We start from the raw sequence: 12,873 nt of genomic DNA, 5'->3' as shown, positions 1-12,873 counted from the left end.
AATCACTGGGGGTATAAACTAACACCGAGGAACACACACTTACTTGATTTTAATTCGGAATCTTTGATTTTCAAAACACTCAAAGAAGGCACAATACTAAAGAAGGTTCAGCAGTATGCACTTTCTAGATAATGCAACAGTAATATTAATTCAGGATGCAAAAGACACTGGCATTACTCAAGCACTGATCTAGTACTGTCTGAAGTTAAATGAAAAATGATGATTAATGCCAAGGGTTTGGATCATTTACTTCCTGGTATTTAAAAAGAATTAAGTATCTATCTGAGGATGAAGGATTACATCTATTATTGGGGAAAAAAATCAACATACATGCTTCACCTAAGAACATCCTGGTATTCCTATAGCCAGATTTCTAGTGAAGTTAAACAAGATACAGAAAAAGTCAACAATTTTTTTATGTAAAGAAAAAATAATCTTTTTAGACAAATGCAGTAGGTCAGTACTTCAAATATTCTAACAGTAACAGAGGACATCAACTTAGTGTTAGATAAAAATTTCTGAAGCTGTAGTTAACTATATTCAGTTAAGTGTATTATTAGTGGGATTTAGTCAGTCTGAACATCAAATACCATCTTGGAACAAGGCAGTCACCAAGAAGACCACAGAAAATTCCTTTTTTTCAGTCATTTAAGCCCAAACAACAGAACAACTCTATCTGACATTTCAAAATTCAGAAAGACTGGAAATTCAAAAAGATCCTTCTTTGACGGTTGCTGTAGCTATCTCAGACAGCTATCTCTGCCTCCCAGAATAAACAACAGGCCACTTCTCAGATTAAAAATATATTTACAGTTTTTTAGATCAAGCACCATGCTGCCCCCCGACGACCTCTGCTCCCCTGACATTTTCTACTGCGATTTAAACAAGAGGTGTTCTCTCCTTATAACCGATGGATTATCTTCCAACGAATCTCCCAGTCACATGAGTATTTTCTGTCTTAAAGCTGAAGTATCTGGGGGGCCAGTTACAGCCTCAAAAGCTAATGAATGCATTTGCACAACATCTCTCTTTGGTAGGAATTTTTGCTAACAGAAACTCAGGCATATAAAATTAAATTATTTGCCTAAGGTCACAAAGGCAGGTTGTGGCACAGCTACAACTACGACCTGTAATTTAAGAGTTCCAGTGCAAAGTTGCACTGCAGAATCTTTCCTCCGTCTCCCCATTTACATGAGTATTATAAATGGAGTAAAAGTCAGCCTCATACCTAATGTACTTTGTAATACCCACAGTTCAATATGCAAAATTATCTCTATACGTATAAAAGTATGTATTGTAATAAGTATGTGTGTATACATACATATATATATTTGCACTGGTTTGAATATTATTTTTTTCCCCTTCATCTAGCTCAGTTTCTCTTTGCCTTCTAAAATCCACAACTTTCTTCTGTTTTTTTTCTAAATCTCCTATACTCTTTGAAATAGGGGAGGACCACAACTTCACGCAGTGTCCAGGACCTGTGTAACACAGACTTGCAGAAGGCTCCAGCAATGTTCTCCGTTTCGCTCTCTATTGCTTTCCTGACACTTAATCTTCCATTTGCTTGCTGGACTGCCAATAAGCTTCAGATGATGCTTTCCAAAAGCTGTCCAGCATAACTCAAGACCTCTCTTTTTCAATCACCAGAATACAGAAAAAGCATACAGAAATGAAAAATAACCATCAAAAGTAGTGCCACCTCACTGCCAATGGACTAACTCTGCTTAAGACTCTATAAAGCTTGTGAGTTGCAGCAATTTTTCCGTTGTTCCTGGACATAAAAATAGCAAAGTAGCACCCAAACCCCTGCAATACTTTTGTGTGTGGAGTAAGGAGCGTGTCCCTTTCTGCAGGACCTTGCTTGGTTAACCCTGTGCCTGCAGCAGTGGAGCGAACGGCAGCATTCCCACCCGCTCTCCGGCAACTGTGGGAGCAGCAACAGCTCAAATAGAAGGGCCTGATTCGGACCTACTGTGTCATTTATTGTTTTGCATGAACTACTTTATATATGTTAAATGAGCCTTATAGAGGGCATTACAATCCCGACTTTTTATATAGATGAGTATGCAGGAAGAAATCTAATCTCTCTGTGAAACTAAAAACCGTTATTATATTCCAAATAACTTTTCAAGCCATATCTCACAGATCTAATGCATTTCCATATCTGCCTGAACCAAGGTCTCTACGAGATACCAACCTTAGAAATGTCAGCCATTTATCAGTGAGTTGTACTTTTCTGGGACAAGGAGAAGGAGAGGATCTGGCCCACAACCAGTAGAAAATGTACAAATCTTCAGAATTTCAAAATAGATAATTTTTTATATCTTGTTTTTAATGGTATTCTTTTTTTTTTATTCCTTATGTGGTATGAGTCATACTCTGAGTTATACTGGTGTAAACCCTAGAAGAGCAGGATTGACTTCAGCAGCATTGCTCTAAGTTTACTCTGAGATTACATTAAGGACTCTGTTTCAAGCGACGTCAAATAGTTTTCTGCAGTGGCTGGATAGACAGGTAGGCATTTTAATTTTAGAGCCTTAGGTGTCCTTATGCCGCTACAAACCTGTGCCTTCTGCTGCAACCACTCTCGGTAGCTTAGTAACAGCCATCTCTCTGTATTTTTAAACTCATTTTGGAGATCATCTGATGGCCTTTACCTTAGAAGTTTCATTTGGCATGGTGTTTTTATCAGGACTACAATTCACCTTATTGAAATCATTCTGCTGCCAACCTTTTTAGTACAGATATGTTGAGAAAGCATCAAATTACAGATATTGATATCGATCTAGGTTATTTTATTTCTATATACAGTGTGCAAAGTCTTACTGTGGCTTGCTGGATGATGAGAACAGTAATAAAAAAAAATATGCTCTACAACAAGAAAGTAATCCTTTGCATTCACACATCAGCCTAATAAATCAGAGAAGCAATTGGCAGAAGAGTTATGAATAGAAAGAAATCCATGGCACATAGAGTAGAACATTATACTGCTTGAAAAAGTTGCAAATATATTTACTGCCCATTCAAAATGTGGGAACATCATGTCACTTATGTCAAATGACACTGTCTTTCAGTGTGTATTACCTTTCCTTCCCTACCACCTAATATTTTCAAATACAAAAGACACAGCTTTTACAAATGTTTTAATACGACCGGGACTTTTTCTCCTCAGACCAGTGGAGAGAGATTCACGACACAGTGCCATGTTCTTCCTGCATCTACTGCATACTATAGAAAGCAGCACGAAGGCATTCATCTTGCGTACATAATATCCTTTTTTTTCCCCTCCCTCTAAACTGCGTGAAAAGCATTATCACCAGATGTTCACTTCTGAATTTTCTGGCTAATTGAATTTATGGCCTAAAATTCTCCTCTATGTGGCTACTCATTCAGAGGCAAACTCTGGCTGTCCAGAGCTGCAGAAACTAGAAACGTTTAGCCAGTGTTCTCACCTCCTGCGAGGCAGACACTGCAGGAGCGAGTGCTAAACCCAGACAAACAGGAGATCTCGGCAGGTTTTGTTCAAGACCTCGCTCACTCCCTTCCACCCACAAGAAGATCAGTGCCAGGCCCCTAACCGGCCGCGAAACAGAGGTCAAACTCCAGATCCCCAAAATGTTTGCAGTGTAGCGCATAAACAGGATAGTCCAGGCAACAACAGCAAAGCTGCAATTACCCGCATGCAGCATGGACAGCCATCAATAATTTAAAAAAATTATTTTGGCTTGCTTTGGCTCTAAATAATCATTGCTGGCTATTTATTAGTATTATAGAAAAATGCATCTTAAAGAGGAACTTCTGGGAAGAGTGGGCAAAACTTTGTCCATTTGGCTGTTCCCTGGACAGGGAATAACTGGGCAGTGGGGGGAGGAGGAACATGAAAGCAGTGTAAAGTAGTGTGTGGGGTAAAAATACCGATCCATATTCTCAATATGAAGCCCTGCATTTTGTAAACTAATAATGTTTTCAGTCACTTTGTAAATTCATTCGATTCAGTCTCTGTCAGACGAGAGAGAATGATGTCATGTTACAAAACGACTGAAAAGAGGAAGGCAGCAAGCAGAATGTCTTTAAGTTTTGCTTATCTAGCATTAACTCAGAAAAAAACAACCACAACTAGACGTTCCACTACATTTATGAAATAATATACTCTTGCTTATTTATTTTTAAAAACGTCACTTTACAGGACTGATACTTTATTCCCAGTTGAGGCTATTTTTCAAAAGGAATAATTTTGAAATGTGAATGCAATAAACCCAAAGCATTAATCAAGATCCTTAGCAGAGCAGAGGAGTAAAAGACAAGAACTGGCCCTCGCAATCTGCCACTGCTTTGCTGTGCAGGCTTCAGTTAAACATCCTAACTCTTCAATTTCCTCTTTTAACCAAATGTTCCTCCTGTGGGGCTTGTCATTAATTCATTTATTGAACAACTGTAATATTCTCCCAATCTTAAATCAAGTGAAATATATGCCAGGTGCACAGTAAATCATTATTATAATTCAGGCACAGTATCCTGATGATGAAATCAAGAATAACCATGGTTAAATGACCCCAGAGGGATCCCAGAGTACAAAATGCCACTCCTTCTGTGCTACAGAAAGCGGAGATTGTGGGGCCATAGCACAGCACTCTGTGACATCCATTAATACTCAGTCTTAATAAATGTAAAGACTGTGCACAAAACAAAGACATGCACTCTATCATCAGAAGAGATAAATGTCATAAAATGAGAATGCATAAATTAGATGGTGGAACTGAACGGAGAAATGCATGCAGAAATGCTGTTGAAAGCAAGACTATCAGTTTAAGATTTAATTCCCTGATAGAAGGTGGGCTTTTATGACTTTTTTTTTTTTTTTTTTTTAAGTGAAAAGGCCTATCATTTTATAGATAACCATGTTTCTGGAATTTATTAGCAAAGTAAGGACAATTTATTAGCAACAAAAACCCAGACATATATTCTGCTAAATATTATTTAGTAACTCAGTGTTGGACTCTAGATTGTGAGAGAAACGGAATTACAATACTTTAATGCTAGTGAATAAAAGCATGGGTTTTATTAGCATTATTCTAAATAATAATGTTTTAAGACCATTAAGGGTGTAAGTGGACTTAAAAACAGTGTTAACATAGACTGCTGTGTCAAGACCAATGCAGCCATTTCTGCCTCATCTGTTATAGTTAATATTAAAGAGGAAAAATGTTCAGCCACAGGCTTGTATGACAGGCAATGAGTTGGTGCTTCTTTGATTCACACAACTCAAACTAAAAGCAGAGAGAGGGTATCATGGAGATAGCATAAAGGGACATCTGAAGCAGAGATATTAGACACTTCAAACTAGCACTGTAGTTTCTGAAATGCTATCGAATATACTCTCTTGGACACCTATCAACAGAGAATGGCTTGAAGTGCAGAAATCATTGTTTTACTCAGGAGAAACAGACCATACATCTGCTTTCCTTAACACAGAAAAACATCTCAAGCCGCTGGCTGCTGGAATAAATAAAATGGAAAGGAGCAAAGAGATTACGAGAGGTTACATAGGTCCGAAGATGGGATCAAAGGAGGCTGATGATTTAAAAAACATAAAAAGCAAGCAGCAATAGCAGAAAGCAAAGGTTGCTTTCAAAAAATCTTCTCCTATGGAAAGAAGGTGAGACAAGCCATAGTTAGTCTATTGGAGCAATGAGATCTTGATCATGGGATAAAAAGGGCTTTGTTTCTATAAATCTAACAAAGTAGAGGATTCATCCTTCATCTGTTCCAGGTATGTGTTTTATGAATCTTCCAATGGGCCAGGGGAAAAGATGCCTTCAGCCCCTACATCCCACTCCAAATTAACGTGACTGCAAGAATGCCGCAAGATGCACGGTGCCAGGCAAACTGGAGACAGAAAGACCACCGGGACACAGCCTCGCACCCTCCCCTCTCAACCCGAGGGATGGGAGAAAGCGGTGATTTAGGACACCATGTAAGAGCCTGCCACCGGCGAGGATCCAGCATCGTGTGTCCAGCCCCGTGGAGCGTGAACCACTGCTGTCTCCTTCGGGCACCTTTCCACCTCCTGAAGCAGCCGCTGGTGAAACAAGAAGTACCCGAGAGCCCTACAACAGACGACCGGGACAATCCTCTTCCACCTTTGCGGCTCCACCAGGGCACACCTCTGCTTTCACGTACATCCATGTCAAAGAGCAGGATTTGGCATTTTTGGCACTGAGTACATCATAAAAGCGGCCAGAATGAAAGCAAAGACGGACAGCCCTCACAAATGTTTTCAACCCGAAACGGCACAGGCGTTCATATTGACGGGTTGTTGCCAACTTACCACCCTTGAGAAGAATAAAAGGAAATAATCAAAGTAGAGTAAAATTCTCATCCCCATTTTACAGGGTCATGCAGGGCCAAAAATGGACCTAGGGCTTGAAACTTAGTCAAGTGCTTTCAGGATAAACCCATTTTATTTCAGGTATATTCAGGTATACAGCTTTCACTTAATCTGTTCATCATTTATGACATCTTCACATATTTACCCCATCTTTCTCTTCTCTCTCTGGCTACAATGAAACATAAATAGGTAATTTTTTCCATCACAGCATCATAGAGTGGATTTGAACCATAGGTATGCTAGAGAAAGGTAAAATAACAGATACTCAAATTGATCAAATTAGCTGTTCTTGTCACAGTTTGGGTTTGTAATTATTATCATTTCCCCAGTTGACCAAGTCTCCTTTGACAATTACAGGTCAGTTATTTTACATTTTGCAGTTACTTCTCATGTAAGCTACATGCAGTACACCACAAATACTGTAACAGTGTAGCCTCTGTTGGTTGAAATACATTCTTCAAGTGCCACCAGTTCAAAAGCTCTTTGCAAAAATAACATTAAAAAGATAAGTAAGCCTTGAGGAGGAATGAAAAACGGCATTCCTCATGCTAAAGAAAAAAAAAAATCTTGAACGAAATGGGATAAGAAGCAATCATAAAGTTGTTTGTGTACTTTGTCTTACTGTGAAGAGTAAGACTCTGCAGTGCTGTTGATGGTTGTGCATGGAAGTTACAGCTAACTTTCTTTCAGTGTAAAATCATATCCTTGAATGACAGGGTGCAAGGAGTGGAATGTCTTGTTGGAGAAACTATTCCAGTAATGCAAACTAAGACAATTTACAAAAGACAAATTAAAGGGTCATTTCCAAACATACTTTGAGAGTAAAATAGTAAAAAAACCCCAACCAAATAGCATTTTGTATATGAATAACAGGCAGTAAAAACCCCCAGCCTATACTGCAAAACAACACAGCATCTGTTGATTGACTTCTTAGAAAACAGACTAGAGGTCAGTAAGAACCTGGAGGTTAGGTACTGTAAAATCATCATTAATGAGGCTTTATAAAATAAAAAAATTAAATTCTTACATAAAGACTGTTTCTGGGTACATCACTGGGTGCTGCTTTACTTCATTAGAGTAACTTCTACCAGTAAAAGCTACACAAAAAGTGTATTTGAAAGGGACTGTTTGACATTTACTTGCACAGGTGAGTACAATTGCCCAGGGTGATGGGGAGATAGACCCAAGCTGTCCTGCATGCAGTAATCTCAACATAGGTAAGCGAAAGCACGAACATCTCAGTGCTCATTTTGAGCATCAGGTGCAGGCATGCACCCCTACATATAAACAATCATCGTTAAAACAGTAAATTCCTTGTGAAGCCATTTAGGGAAATATTTCTCACACTGTGAGATTTTACCTGTACAGATCTTTAACATATGAAAATTATGGTTATCAAAGTACTAATAAAATGTTTATAACTGAACAGGGAAGTATACTTTCTCCAAAAGTATGCAGTTATTGTCTGCACTAAAATGCACTCTCAACATATGTTTTAGAGTCTCCCTGCAATTTTTACGTTACTTTTCAGTATTGCCTATGAGATACTTCTTTCATTTAAATTAAATACCATGTCTATATCATCTTGCATGCAGAGATTAAAGGAGTTTACCTAAAGTCTTTAATGGAAAACTGACAGTATCATCACTGGACAAGCCGGATTCCAGCCTTTAACTGAAGAGATTTTAGAGGAAAAAGAAAGAGAGAAGAGGAAGGATATGGGAAGGTGAATGCAAAACAATGATTCTTCTTCAAACGTATAGGAAAAGAAAGGTACTCTGTTTTCTCTGGGACCCCTTATGGAAACAGAGGTGAATCTTGCAGGACACTGTAGAAACAAAATCAAGATATCCTTCAAGGACGAGGAGAGCACCTCCACCCCCCCTTCTGGATCCTTCAAATGTTACGGAGTGAAGAATTCTGTCGGTGTTAGCCAGCAGGTCTAAAAGCAACATCACGGACTGTTTCTCCATCACCCCACACTAAGTGTAAGTATTCCTTGGGAGAAAGCCATGCTAGAAACAGGCACGTATGTATCCTTGCCCATCATGGATCTAGCAGTACTATGGATGACATTGAAGTTACTACAACACTGCAATTATGTGAATTATAATGAAGATAAACAAGAGGTTAATACACTCTATGCCCGCTGCCTGACATGTGAAAGAGCGGTGGTACTGTGTTGAAAGAGTTCTGGGCACACTCTGAAGAACTCACAAAAGAAGATGCAGAAATACCTTAAGTTTAATGACAAAAATGAATGTGAATGATGGTTTTGAGCAAGTTGGGAAAATAAATGCTTTCAGCGTGCAATCACTGAGTTTTTAGAACTCCATGCAATAACGTCTGGACTGATACTTTTCTTCTGAAGGGAGTGTATGGGAATGCTCTTCAAGATAAAGAGGAAACTGTCTGATCCAGTGATGTTTATTAAGGATGCAAGGGAACGCTTCAGGCAGGACAGTTCAGCAGTTACTGTTCTTTTATTTGGCATCCCTGCACGATTTTCCTGAGAGAAGAACCTCAAGTGTTGTGGTTTTGATGGCAAAAATTAATTTCTTAGCTTGCAGAAAGAAGTCATTGGTGCCAAAACCCCCGAGTGACCTGTTACACCTTTGCAGCTGATGGCAGGCTGCCGTCTTCCAGAAGGGCAAAACGGTGATGGCGTGTGAAACTGCACAACTCAGTCCTTTGATATGGTGACCTCATACAAAGGAGTAAGATGTCATTATAGGAAGAAAAAATGCTGTGGAAGAATGAATCCTGTGTTTAATAGAATGTGCTCTTTTAAAGAAATGTTCTCTGCTGAGTATTTTAAAACGCTTCTCTTTTCCTATATCCCCTGTCTGTTCCTCCTTGGCATCCAGGACCTGCTACTCTGGCTCTGCGCACAATCCCACCGTTGTTGGTGTGTGTAAGAGCCCTCTCCTAAGGAGAAAATACCATCTGAAAGGGCCTTCTTGTGCTCTTCTGCCTGAGCAACTTTTCATTTGCCTTCAAACATCTGACCAAAACTTCTTCCCTCCTTTCCTTTTCCCTTTTAGTTGCACTCTTCACTGGCATCAGTGAAAGAACAACTTATATAATGAATTGCTAAAGTATTCTGAGATTCTGAATTTCAGAATCATTATGCCTAACTGTAATGGGCTGCCTGGCAATTTTTACAACCTTTAGCCTTCTGCCTCCCTATGTCCCTTTTCACATAGGTGAGACCTTCAGCGAGGATTGGTCACTGCTCGACAGGAGATGAAAAATCCAGCTATCAGACATTAGCAGAAATAATCCCATTTCTTCAACTCCATTCTAACGTCTGCTGCACCACCTAACCAACAAGGACCGGGAGTAAAGGTAGAGAATGAGAAGCGCTACTGACAGCAGATGTAGTGCCTGCCTTGCAGTCAGCAATGCTTAAGGAGACTCAGAAGTAGCACTTGCGGAAAACTTTCAGGTAAGAGCAGTAGTTACAATCATACTTTAAAATAAAGACTAGCACTGAACGGTTTTGAACAGCATAGAAGCGGCAGCATCTGCAAGAAATCACAACACCCTCTCTATCAATGGTCAGCGTCTGTCTCATTTACCTGTCACTGTACTGGGATGTTCAAGGCTGGAAGGGGAAAAATAAAAATTCTACTAGAAATACAAAACCTAATTCAATCCAGAAGTTTTTTTTGTGAAAAAGTAAATGACTTCTGTCACCTTAGTAGCCAGCTTGAAGCATCTTTACATAAACAGTTAACAACTTTGTTTGAAAGTCCTTTAGGTTAGAAAAGGGCACTTGCAGACCTCATTGCTACGTAAAAGACTGAGCAGGGCATTTACGCTTATGTAGCGATAAAGGTACATTTAGAGTAATGTAATCAAATTCAGAAGTACACCTGTGATCAACATGTGTTTTAGAAATAACGCCTAGCATAAAGAACACAGTCACGAAGGGAAAAAGATCTCTCATTTCCCTAGCCATACTTCAAGCATTTTTGACTGAATTTCTTTTTCATAGTTGTCTTCTACAGAGTACTTCCACTTCTTTTTCTTGGGGGGGAGAGAGGAAGCAAGGGGTAGTGTTCCACACTTCAGTCACAGAAATTAAAATATTTTAGAAGAGAAAAACATAATGGTAAAACCATGAGGTGCTAGGAATCTCAGAAATGCATATAGTCATAGCTGCTATTTTCTACTTCTGTCTGAATTTTAGTTGATACTGTTCTACTCAAAAGGAATATAAAGGCTTTTGTCCTACCGAGTACACGAGGAGAAATTTTGTACAAATCCCACTAAACTATTAGGAGAGCAGGACAACTTTACCACTACGCAAAAACAAAACTGGAAGATGGAAAGAATGGTCAGGTTCAGAGGACAGATCATTAATCACCCTTTTGGTAGGCAACAGTATAAATCATGCTTAAAATAATCCAAAAAAGTATTTCAGGTGAGTTATTTCCAGAAACTCTGGATAAAATAGCCATTAATTGCAGTGTGACAATTCGATGCTCACCAGTGATAAAGGTAAATGAATGTTATTTTTTTTCTGTCAGATAACTCCAGAGTTGAAACTTTAACAACTGCATTACATTTCAAATTCAATGCAACCAGTAAACAAACTAAGTTGTTGCATAATATTACTTATTCTGTGTGTGCGTACGTTCAAGTGCATGTTACACATTAACACTTAACAAGTTATTTAGTGAATTCAGTTTACTCTTTCTTCAGTGCCTGGCAGGAGTATGAAATACCAGCAGTTTTCTGAACTTACATGTTCCTATGTTTGTCCTTTCTCCAGGGTTGGAAAGACCACCAACACAGTTTTCTCTCTTTAGTCCAAGTCATTTGCTATGCTGAAGCTAGGCATTTGGTAAATGAGCAGTTTTCTGCGCTTCAAAAGAATTGGAATTTTTCAGCTTTGTAATCACAAACTTACACCTGAACTTCCAAAATTTGTGATTACTAATTTGACAAGAGGTTGCAAAGAAAATAAAAATTAGGATGTGTCCTGGTGCTTCTTTTCCCTGCACCTTGTGTCCGAGCTGGCGCGTCTCCCTGCGACTGCGTGCGGCAGGACACGCGTGCTGCTTTTCGTGAAGAAGGAATCGGATATTACATGTGGTCATTCTCAGACAGGGGAGAACTGGCCACAACACACAACTGCGACACAAATGCTTTGCAGAAGAGTGAATTTTGATAGCAGTTCTTATTATTTAGGTGTTAGTTCAACTCATAATTCAGACACATCCTTAACAGCTAGCACAGGAGTTGTCCCAGGCAGGTTTAACAGCACCACTCGAGTTCCTCTGGCTAGGCATAAGCCTAATAAGAATCTGGGATATCTGCTGTGATATCCCCTGATCAAAAGGATTTTGATCGAACTCCTCGCACAAAAGGTTCCTCAAGAAATTCTTATTCAGTGGAGAGCTCAAGCAGACCCTAAGCTCACTACCGAGCCCTCTGGGTAGATCCTGATTCCAATAAACAAACAGAAACCATGTAAGCACTCTGCTGAATCATGGCCTAAACACAACAGGACTTATCGTTAAATACTATAGGTTCGTAGATAGATAGATACAGATAGAGATAAAATAGTTTGCTAAGTTGGATGCTGTAGTCTAAAAATCTTCACAAAGCATTAGAAAAGTATACAATACATCTCATTTTTTGTCATCTTAGAGAAATCCACATAGCAGAAGTTTGAAAGCATGTTCGCAGGTGGACTGTTCAGAAAAAAAAACGTATTTTCACTTGTTTCCAAAGACAGTTTACATATTATTGAGTGAGGAATATATCAAAGCCCTGAATAGTAACAAATGAACGGGGGGAAATCCTCATTTTATCTGTTATCCTCTTTCAGAGAAGAAGCTCAGAGAGCTGTCTGCTGCTCCACTGTTTTATATACTTACCTTCACCCTCCCAGCTCCTGAGCCTGAAGCTTACAAAGGCTGATGTCCTAGTGGGATGGGTTAGATCAACAACAATCAGTCTTCTTTTTCCATAAGTGGTTAGCAACAAAAATCAAACCATCTTCTCCCCTCAAATGTCCTAGCTACCTAAGGGCTCTCAATCTATGGCTAACAGGAGGAAGCACAGATTGTACAGTGAATAAATTGCTCTAGTCATTTAACTGCCTTTCTCAGAGATTAATCAATTCTTTTACTGAAAAACCAATTTGTAAATAAGGATGAGAAAAGAGTATGGGGAAAGTGTGTAGTTAAAATTTTCAGCAATTCCTGTAACAGACTTCTCTTTTCCAGCACACAAACGTTCTTCATTTTTACATTCATGTAAATATTTTTTTAATTATTATTTCTAAGATGTCTGAGGTGATGTACGCAACCAGTGCAGCTCTGCCAGTGCCAGCAGACCCCATATTTACTTGCTCACTTGGGAATTTCCTCAGCATGAAAAAGCCTAGAAGGGAAAAATGCTGTAGCCGGATAGATCCAGAGTGGTACGTGCTGAGGGTGAGGATAATGAAGCACTAGCAAGCCAGC

The 12,873-nt window shown here is 39.2% G+C and overlaps 1 protein-coding gene across 7 annotated transcripts in view; it reads right to left on the bottom strand.

Moving 5' to 3' along the window:
* The window catches only part of CTNND2 (catenin delta 2), a 702,624-nt gene that overhangs the window by 180,501 nt on the left and 509,250 nt on the right, over positions 1 to 12,873 (bottom strand). The window lies entirely within an intron of this gene.

Source organism: Harpia harpyja, chromosome 1, assembly GCF_026419915.1.
Source record: "Harpia harpyja isolate bHarHar1 chromosome 1, bHarHar1 primary haplotype, whole genome shotgun sequence".
Taxonomy (NCBI): Eukaryota; Metazoa; Chordata; class Aves; order Accipitriformes; family Accipitridae; genus Harpia; species Harpia harpyja.
The sequence above is the reverse complement of the archived record's forward strand: the minus strand, read 5'-3'. Positions and strand labels throughout refer to the sequence as shown.